The sequence below is a fragment of the Nansenia antarctica genome, assembly GCF_963989245.1.
Source record: "Nansenia antarctica genome assembly, chromosome: 15".
In the NCBI taxonomy this organism is placed as follows: Eukaryota; Metazoa; Chordata; class Actinopteri; order Argentiniformes; family Microstomatidae; genus Nansenia; species Nansenia antarctica.
Window position 1 is genome coordinate 9,310,182 of NC_137685.1, and position 10,000 is coordinate 9,320,181.

The following is a 10,000-nucleotide window of genomic DNA, read 5'->3' on the forward strand; positions in this document are numbered from 1 at the left end:
TGCCTTCCCAACCAGCGAGACCTGGTTATAGAAATGACGTTGTTTTATTGATGATAAAAAAAGGGTAAAACTGGAAAGAGAAAATAGAAAACTCACATTAATCCCAAACAATTTAACAAACTTCAGTTAACGTAATGTGGAGTCCGTTCATTGATCGATGCTGTCTGTTCAGTTCCCAGTGAGGCGCCCGTTCAGCGCTGGACATAATGGCATAGCGCGCATGCGAATCATGTTATATTATTATATAGCTCGCATCTAATCGTATCGGATGAGAAATAGACATTAAATGGCATATATAGGCCGCTACACAACAGTAATCACCGCGACAAACAGCTATATTATATTTTAATATGATGACCGGAATAATTCACGTTTGTCCGGTAAATCGAAATGTTCCCGGACACGATGTCCGGCGGCAATTTTTTCTAACGGAAACCCTGACACACACACACACACACACACACACAAACCAGTCTGGACAGACCTGAAGAGAACCAGCAGACACACACAAACCAGTCTGAACAGAAACAGAAACCAGTACGGACGGACGCCTCTTAACTCACCAACTGCTAAAGAGTGCCATTTACATTTTTGGCATTTAGCAGACGCCTTATTCCAAAGCGACTTACAATCAATACATTTGACTAAGCAAGTGAATCATCAATCCACCAGTCATAGCAGGAAGAGTAATCAGGCTTAGGCCAGCGGCCATCGGCAGTCGTCGTGATAGAACGCTCCGGATTGAACACACCGGAACACTCACCACCTAGACACAAGTGTTTTATGTGGTATCTACCTAGCAATAAACACTTTGATGAAGCGTCCTCATTTATAGATTTCTGGTGAATAAAATCAACCCTCACAAGTTAGTACATATACAGCTCTGGACAAAAATTAAGAGACCACTCTATGTTTCTTGAATCAGCATCTCTACTCTTCTATGTATTGTAGCCAGTGGTGTAGTCTAGTTTTTTTCTAGTGGTAATGGGTATACTGTGATTTTTCCCTCCCAGCCTCATATCGTTAATTTCGGAACGCCATAAAAATACATCTGTGCTCCCTGAATCTTATTTAACATGGAAGTATCAAAACCACTGCTGTGGTCGTCACTATCCTCTCGCAATAGGACCAGCTGGATGGCAAAAACAGTGCTTAGTAGTACTTCAAAAGTAATTGGAATCCAAAAATAACTATTGACCATGCCCAAAGAGTTGAAAAGAAAAGTTTATATATAATATAGGGAAACTATATATATATAATATATTTATAGGGAAGCAGTGACTCAAGGATAAAGGGAACAGCAGCTCTGAACCAGAGTGAAACAGACGTCTTGATTTAAGTCAAACGGAGCGATCAGATCAGATCAGAAGGAGACGACAGAGGTATTGATTTCCCTGTGAAGCCGTGTGGAAGTGGAGAGACTGGAGGAGGAGGAGGCAGCCGCTGAGACCAGAGCATTAATCACACTCACACACTCACACACACACACACACACACACACACACACACACACACACACATACTTGTTTATGCTACATTGTGGGACAATATGACTAGGACCTCCCGTGTGGGGACACCCCTTTCTAGACACCGTACAGCACTGAGAAAAATCAGGCATGATCAGAAAAAATTCAGGAACCAGAATCTCACTTCAAATTAGCAATATTCAATACTTTTTTCAAGACATGACTTCTTCCACCCATGTGGGGAGTCTCAGGTTGCTATCTTTCTGGGGACACCATAACACACTTTCAGATATTACTATCTTTCTGGGGACACCATAACACACTTTCAGATATTACTATCTTTCCGGGGACACCATAACACACTTTCAGATGTTACCATCTTTCTGGGGACACCATAACACACTTTCAGATGTTACTATCTTTCTGGGGACACCATAACACACTTTCAGATGTTACCATCTTTCTGGGGACACCATAACACACTTTCAGATGTTACCATCTTTCTGGGGAACACCTTAACACACTTTCAGATGTTACCATCTTTCTGGGGAACACCTTAACACACTTTGGTTGAATCCCAAATGGAGCCCTTATCCAAGCCCTGAACCCTTGAAGACTTTGGGTGCGTTTGTTTAATCTCCCGGGAGCGCACTCGGGTTGACATAGTGAGTTATTGTCACTATGTTATTGTTGTTATTGTTGTTATTGTCACTATAATTGTATAGTTATTGTTAACTCGGGTTACAGCTTAGCATGTAACTCAGTACTCTAGTTAGCACTGATACAGCTTAGCATATAACTCAGTACAGTAGTTAGCACTGATACAGCTTAGCATGTAACTCAGTACTCTAGTTAGCACTGATACAGCTTAGCATGTAACTCAATACTCTAGTTAGCACTGATACAGCTTAGCATGTAACTCAGTACTCTAGTTAGCACTGATACAGCTTAGCATGTAACTCAGTACTCTAGTTAGCACTGATACAGCTTAGCATGTAACTCAGTACTCTAGTTAGCACTGATACAGCTTAGCATGTAACTCAATACACTAGTTAGCACTGATACAGCTTAGCATGTAACTCAGTACTCTAGTTAGCACTGATACAGCTTAGCATGTAACTCAGTACTCTAGTTAGCACTGATACAGCTTAGCATGTAACTCAGTACTCTAGTTAGCACTGATACAGCTTAGCATGTAACTCAATACTCTCTAGCCCAATGTATCACCAAACAGCGCTCAATTTAGTCACTCACTATTCGCCTACCCCTCCCCCACACAGCACCTTCCACAGACAGCAGCACACTCAGGCCTCAGCCGTTCATTTAACATTGCCGACCTCCTGAACTTTAAGGTTAAAATAAATACATACAATATCCTTTGTAAAAGTCAAACCCTGAAAAGTCATCAAACTGTGATGGAGCATATTAAGCCAGTAGCTTTTGGAAAATGGATGCATTTTGTGCATTCCTGGGCCTGCTAGTTAACTGAGAACCAATCACTATTCGCCTCCCCCTCCCCCACACAGCACCTTCCACAGACAGCAAAACACAGGCCTCTGCTGTTCATTTAACATTGCCGACCTCCTGAACTTTAGGCTCACTTTTGGGACACTTCCTATGTAGCCAGGGGAACAGAAAAAGACACACACCATCAGTGGGATGCCAGCTTTCAGACAAAATTGTTTTCAAGTCTCTAGTCCATTGTATGGCCAAACAGGGTTTAACTTATTGGGGATAGGCCTCCATTGACATTACATTGCCGACCTCCTGAACTTTAGGCTCACTTTTGGGACACTTCCTATGTAGCCAGGTGAACAGAAAAAGACACACGCCATCAGTGGGATGCCAGCTTTCAGCCAAAAGTGATTTCAAGTCTCTAGCCCAATGTATCACCAAACAGCGCTCAATTTAGTTGTGCACTATGCAGACAGAGCACTGATTTGCACCCCTCCCCCACACAGTTAAGTTTCTGTTCTGCTGAAATCTGCCTCGCTCTGTTCAATTAACCTTCCTTCATGACCGGCTCACGGTGGGACCCGTGCCGTGCTGGCGCACTCATGTCCATAATCGAGAATTTCTCTTAGCTTCTCTCCCACCATGTCAGCCATGCAGAGAGCGATTTTTTTACTAAAATAAAATAACCAGAATGTTTATGATATGCTTTTTGTTAACTTTAGCACTGTGAGACTTGCAGTTGGAGTTCATATAATTGTAATCTCACCATATATGACAATACTCTTAAAAGGGTTAAAATAAATACATACAATATCCTTTGTAAAAGTCAAACCCTGAAAAGTCATCAAACTGTGATGGAGCATATTAAGCCAGTAGCTTTTGGAAAATGGATGCATTTTGTGCATTCCTGGGCCTGCTAGTTAACTGAGAACCAATCACTATTCGCCTCCCCCTCCCCCACACAGCACCTTCCACAGACAGCAACACACAGGCCTCTGCTGTTCATTTAACATTGCCGACCTCCTGAACTTTAGGCTCACTTTTGGGACACTTCCTATGTAGCCAGGGGAACAGAAAAAGACACACACCATCAGTGGGATGCCAGCTTTCAGACAAAATTGTTTTCAAGTCTCTAGTCCATTGTATGGCCAAACAGGGTTTAACTTATTGGGGATACGCCTCCATTGACATTACATTGCCGACCTCCTGAACTTTAGGCTCACTTTTGGGACACTTCCTATGTAGCCAGGTGAACAGAAAAAGACACACGCCATCAGTGGGATGCCAGCTTTCAGCCAAAAGTTATTTCAAGTCTCTAGCCCAATGTATCACCAAACAGCGCTCAATTTAGTTGTGCACTATGCAGACAGAGCACTGATTTGCACCCCTCCCCCACACAGTTAAGTTTCTGTTCTGCTGAAATCTGCCTCGCTCTGTTCAATTAACCTTCCTTCATGACCGGCTCACGGTGGGACCCGTGCCGTGCTGGCGCACTCATGTCCATAATCGAGAATTTCTCTTAGCTTCTCTCCCACCATGTCAGCCATGCAGAGAGCGATTTTTTTACTAAAATAAAATAACCAGAATGTTTATGATATGCTTTTTGTTAACTTTAGCACTGTGAGACTTGCAGTTGGAGTTCATATAATTGTAATCTCACCATATATGACAATACTCTTAAAAGGGTTAAAATAAATACATACAATATCCTTTGTAAAAGTCAAACCCTGAAAAGTCATCAAACTGTGATGGAGCATATTAAGCCAGTAGCTTTTGGAAAATGGATGCATTTTGTGCATTCCTGGGCCTGCTTGTTAACTGAGAACCAATCACTATTCGCCTACCCCTCCCCCACACAGCACCTTCCACAGATAGCAACACACAGGCCTCTGCTGTTCATTTAACATTGCCGACCTCCTGAACTTTAGGCTCACGTTTGGGACACTTCCTATGTAGCCAGGGGAACAGAAAAAGACACACACCATCAGTGGGATGCCAGCTTTCAGCCAAAAGTGATTTCAGGTCTCTAGCCCAATGTATCACCAAACAGCACTCAATTTAGTCACTCACTACCCCTCCCCACTCAGCCGTTTAACATTGGCGACCTCCTGAACTTTAGGCTCACTTTTGGGGCACTTCCTATGTAGCCAGGGGAACAGAAAAAGACACACACCATCAGTGGGATGCCAGCTTTCAGCCAAAAGTGATTTCAGGTCTCTAGCCCAATGTATCACCAAACAGCACTCAATTTAGTCACTCACTACCCCTCCCCACTCAGCCGTTTAACATTGGCGACCTCCTGAACTTTAGGCTCACTTTTGGGACACTTCCTATGTAGCCAGGGGAACAGAAAAAGACACACACCATCAGTGGGATGCCAGCTTTCAGCCAAAAGTGATTTCAAGTCTCTAGCCCAATGTATCACCAAACAGCACTCAATTATATGCTCAATATATTTTAACAGTGAAAAAACAGGAAATACAGATTTTAAAAAATAAATAAATAATCACAATAGTATGTTATTAGAATGATATAAACTTAAAATAAAATCAGTCTACTGTTAATAAAACTACTGCTGCAGATTTCTGTTGGTCTGTTTCTCAGACTGAATTGGTTCCATACTGCTTGGCCCTCTGAAAGGTCACAGCCAGGTCAGCTGCAGGTTGGGGCGGGGGAGGGGAGACATCAATTAACCACCTGCACCTCCAAACTTTCCCCAAAGCTACTGCTGCATTCAATGCACACGGGAATAACTGGTTTTCTGGAACAAGATGAATAATTATTATTCAGAAATGTAGAACTGCTTAATCCCTTTATGTTTTGTAATTATTTAAAGATAAAACAACAGTTTTAAAAAAAATTATAATTTAAACCATTATATGGCTTGCATGATTGAGAATGTAGTCATTTTTAATACACAGTTTTGGTACACTACATTAACGCATTTACAGAACTCTCCTTAAAATTACAAATATAGTACTTATTACTAATACACTCAGGCCTCAGCCGTTCATTTAACATTGCCGACCTCCTGAACTTTAGGGACACTTCCTATGTAGCCAGGGGAACAGAAAAAGACACACGCCATCAGTGGGATGCCAGCTTTCAGCCAAACGTGATTTCAAGTCTCTAGCCCAATGTATCACCAAACAGCGCTCAATTTAGTCACTCACTATTCGCCTCCCCCTCCCCCACACAGCACCTTCCACAGCTAGCAGCACACTCAGGCCTCAGCCGTTCATTTAACATTGCCGACCTCCTGAACTTTAGTCTCTAGCCCAATGTATCACCAAACAGCGCTCAATTATATGCTCAATATATTTTAACAGGAAATACAGATAAAAAAATAAATAAATCACAATAGTATGTTATTAGAATGATATAAACTTAAAATAAAATCAGTCTACTGTTAATAAAACTACTGCTGCAGATTTTCTGTTGGTCTGTTTCTCAGACTGAATTGGTGCCATACTGCTTGGCCCTCTGAAAGGTCACAGCCAGGTCAGCTGCAGGTTGGGGCGGGGGAGGGGAGACATCACCAGAATACCTCTGTGTCATTGGCTGCTATAGGCATAAAAGGAGAGAAACTCATGGTGTGGCCCCCATCTTCCCCTGACCTCAACCCTATTGAGAACCTTTGGAGCATCCTCAAGCAAAAATATATATGAGGGTGGGAGGCAGTTCACATCAAAACAGCAGCTCTGGGAGGCTATTCTGGCATCCTGCAAAGAAATTCAAGCAGAAACTGTCCAAAAACTCACAAGTTCAATGGATGCAAGAATTGTGAAGGTGATATCAAAGAAGGGGTCCTATGTTAACATGTAACTTGACCTGTTACAGTTTTTCTCAGTCGCTTTGGTGCATTTCTCACATCACTATTAACATTTGCACAACAGTTAGTGCATTTCTCAGAACAATTAGTACAAACTGCAAAACCTAGGTGTTAACCTGCAAAAGCGTGTCACTTGCTCAAAATGGATAGTTCATTCCTCAAAAGCAAGTATTCATGTCAATGAAAGTGTCAGTGTCATCAAAATGAAAAGTCCTGACACCATTGTTTATGAACAAGATAGTCAAATGGCTTTGTCATGTTTTCATTATGACAGTTCACTCTAAGTGTTTTCCAATGCAAAAAAGTCAGATCTTGGTGACACTACCTGAAAATGCTCAAGACAGTACTATACACTATTTGCACAGCCATTTGAAATCTACAGTGGGTTACACATTACTGTATTTAGTGAGGTAAATGAGTACAAGACGCTGAATAGTTATGTTTCACATTTTTACTGCATATGCACTTTGCAATTCTAATTTGTTCACAGCATTGTGCAAAAGAAAAATACAAACTTGTTTACCACAAACATAAGAAACACCCTTTGGGTAGAGCTGTGCACAACTGTAAACAATATTGCAGTACATATTGGAACTGAATTGGAACATCCAACATACTGTAAATCATTCATTGACATCCAGACGTTCCTGTCTGTCTGGCCACATATTTTCATCGACATCACAGCGAATATCATCCCTGGTAATGCAGCGAGGAAAGTATCTCCCTGAGTGGCGAATCCACCCTAGCAAGGCCATTTGGGTATGTGGATGCCGGTCATATACCTTCCACCTCCAGGCAGAGAAAAACTCCTCTATTGGATTCAGGAATGGCGAGTAGGGAGGGAGATATTCCACCAGCATCCTTTCATGTGCTGCAAACCACTGTCTGACCAGATCTGAGTGGTGAAAACGCACATTATCCCATACAACAACATACTTGTTCAGATGGTCTCCATTTAGACCCCTCTCATTCTCAGGGATTATGTCCCTGTAAAGAGTGTCTAAAAAAGTCAGCAGATGTTGTGTTGTGTGGACCAAGACAGGGTATATGGGTGAGGACGCCGTTTTCTGAGACGGCTGCACACATTGTAATATTCCCTCCTCGTTGGCCTGGGACATCAATGGTTGCTCTCTGTCCAATGTGATTTCTGCCACGCCTTCTACCTTTTGCCAGATTAACGCCTCATCAACGTATATGAATGTGTGCAGCGGTTCCCTGGCCTCCAGCTCCAGTACACACTTTATCCCAGAATAGAGAGAGAGAGAAAAAAACTCATTTTGGACAACATATTGTACAGTATGAATTGTCATGTAAGTGTACTGCATGGCACTACACAAAGTAACCAGTTTACAGCACTGGACATTAGAGTATGCATAGAACACATAAATGTTTTACCTGTACATACTGGTGACGGATCTCCTTCACTCTGTCGCTGTTCCGTTCAAATGGCACATTGTACAATTGTTTCATGCGCATTTCATTTCTCCTGAGCAGTCAATTGTAGCGATTGAAACGGATTCAATATTCCCAAAGATATTGTCATCCTCTATAACAGCGCTTTGTATCTCTCTCAACCTTATGGCATTGTTTGCAATCACCATTGCACACATGGCTTCCTCTTGTTGTGGAGTAAAAAGGGGCCCTTTTCCACCTCTGCAAGGTTGTCTTGCCTTGTCTTGTCTATGTGGTGCAGAGTAAAATTACAGTAATGTACAGTAAACATGAGATATACGGCTTTAACCCATATTACTGTAGTGAACAATAACAGAGAGAAATTGTTCAATTTGGGAGACATTTTCAGGAAAAATGATAAAGAAATGTATACAATTTGCTTGACAGATTTTGACAACTTGTTCAACATTTTTGGATGTAATGACTCAAGCAATGAAATGAGGACTTAGTTTTATAGGGAATGACTATTAAGCATCCAAAAGTATAGTTCATTTTGACTGACATGACATAAGCAAATGATAATGTTATAAAACAGCAGAGATTTGTATGACAGCAATTGATGCATGTCCAAAAGCATTTGCAATTTGTTTGAAGGAATGAGAAACTGCTACTATGATGTGCACAAATGACTAAATGTTGTGGAGGTTGAACTAACAGTTATGAGAATTTCAATTCTGATCAGAGAAATGCACCAAAGCAATTGAGAAAAACTGTAAGATGTTTTTGTTTGAAATAGCTTTTGATTTCAGTAAATATGACCTCCTAATATGACCTCCTAACCCTAAATTCATCACAATTGTTTGTTCTTTACAACCTATAAAATGTTTTGAAACTCTGTTTGCATAATAATTTGGAACGAGGTGTATATTTAACCTTTTCGAGAGGGAACTGTGCTCAGTATAGTTTTAACAATAAAGGTCCCATATTATCTTATATCTTAATTCACTTCCTGGTAATTGCTATGTTGCAAATACCCTGCGTTATTAAAATATGGAGAAATATGAATTAGGAAATTATGGAAATACTGTAATAGGTACAGATTTTAAAAGCATGCCCCCATCAGAATCAGAATCAGAAAAGTGTATTGCCAAGTACGTTCACACATACAAGGAATTTGCTTTGTAAAACATGGAAAGGTAATAAAAACAAGTGCCATAACCTGTGCCCCACCCAAAAACCAGCCGCCACTGCTATTTACACCATGGAATTATAGTCACACACTTTCTAGTCACAATAATAAGACCAATGTTAACCAGCGTTCTCTGTCAGAACACTCAGCCAGTATATTTGCTAGCGTTTCACCCTGCAAAAACTCTCGCGTCGCGCGCACACACTCGTCTCGCGCGCACACTCGCGCACAATCTTGTATTATTCTCCAACGGCACAACGCGAAACGAAGTGTGCTCCGTCCCCACTAATTAGATCTTCAGCCAAACCTGCACACCTGTCTCCACCCCCAATCATGTGCTTGATGCAAAGTGCACGTGACAGACAGGCAGCTCATATGATTGGCTGCAGGAGTGTTAAATGTGTGTTAAAATTTCTGCCATTTCTGTGAAAAAAATAGTAAAAAATGGCGATTTCGCCACCAGGGGCGCACTCTAAACACTGATTAAGCACTCTTTTCAGACTTATGTAGCAGTGTGGGTCAAAATTTAAAACATAGAAATATTTGCACTAGACATATCAGCAACACTTTTTCTACCAAATTCAATGAAAATCGGTGTGGGGACCCGTTTTGGGTCCCCACACCGATTTCGAGTCCCCACACCGTGGTTGTGCTGTCAGACCTCAG

General features: G+C 41.5%; 1 protein-coding gene across 1 annotated transcript in view; it reads right to left on the reverse strand.

Annotated features, from left to right (window-relative positions):
* Window positions 1-10,000, reverse strand: part of rnf123 (ring finger protein 123) — a gene marked incomplete at its 3' end in the record, with an annotated part of 162,270 nt that overhangs the window by 37,969 nt on the left and 114,301 nt on the right. The window lies entirely within an intron of this gene.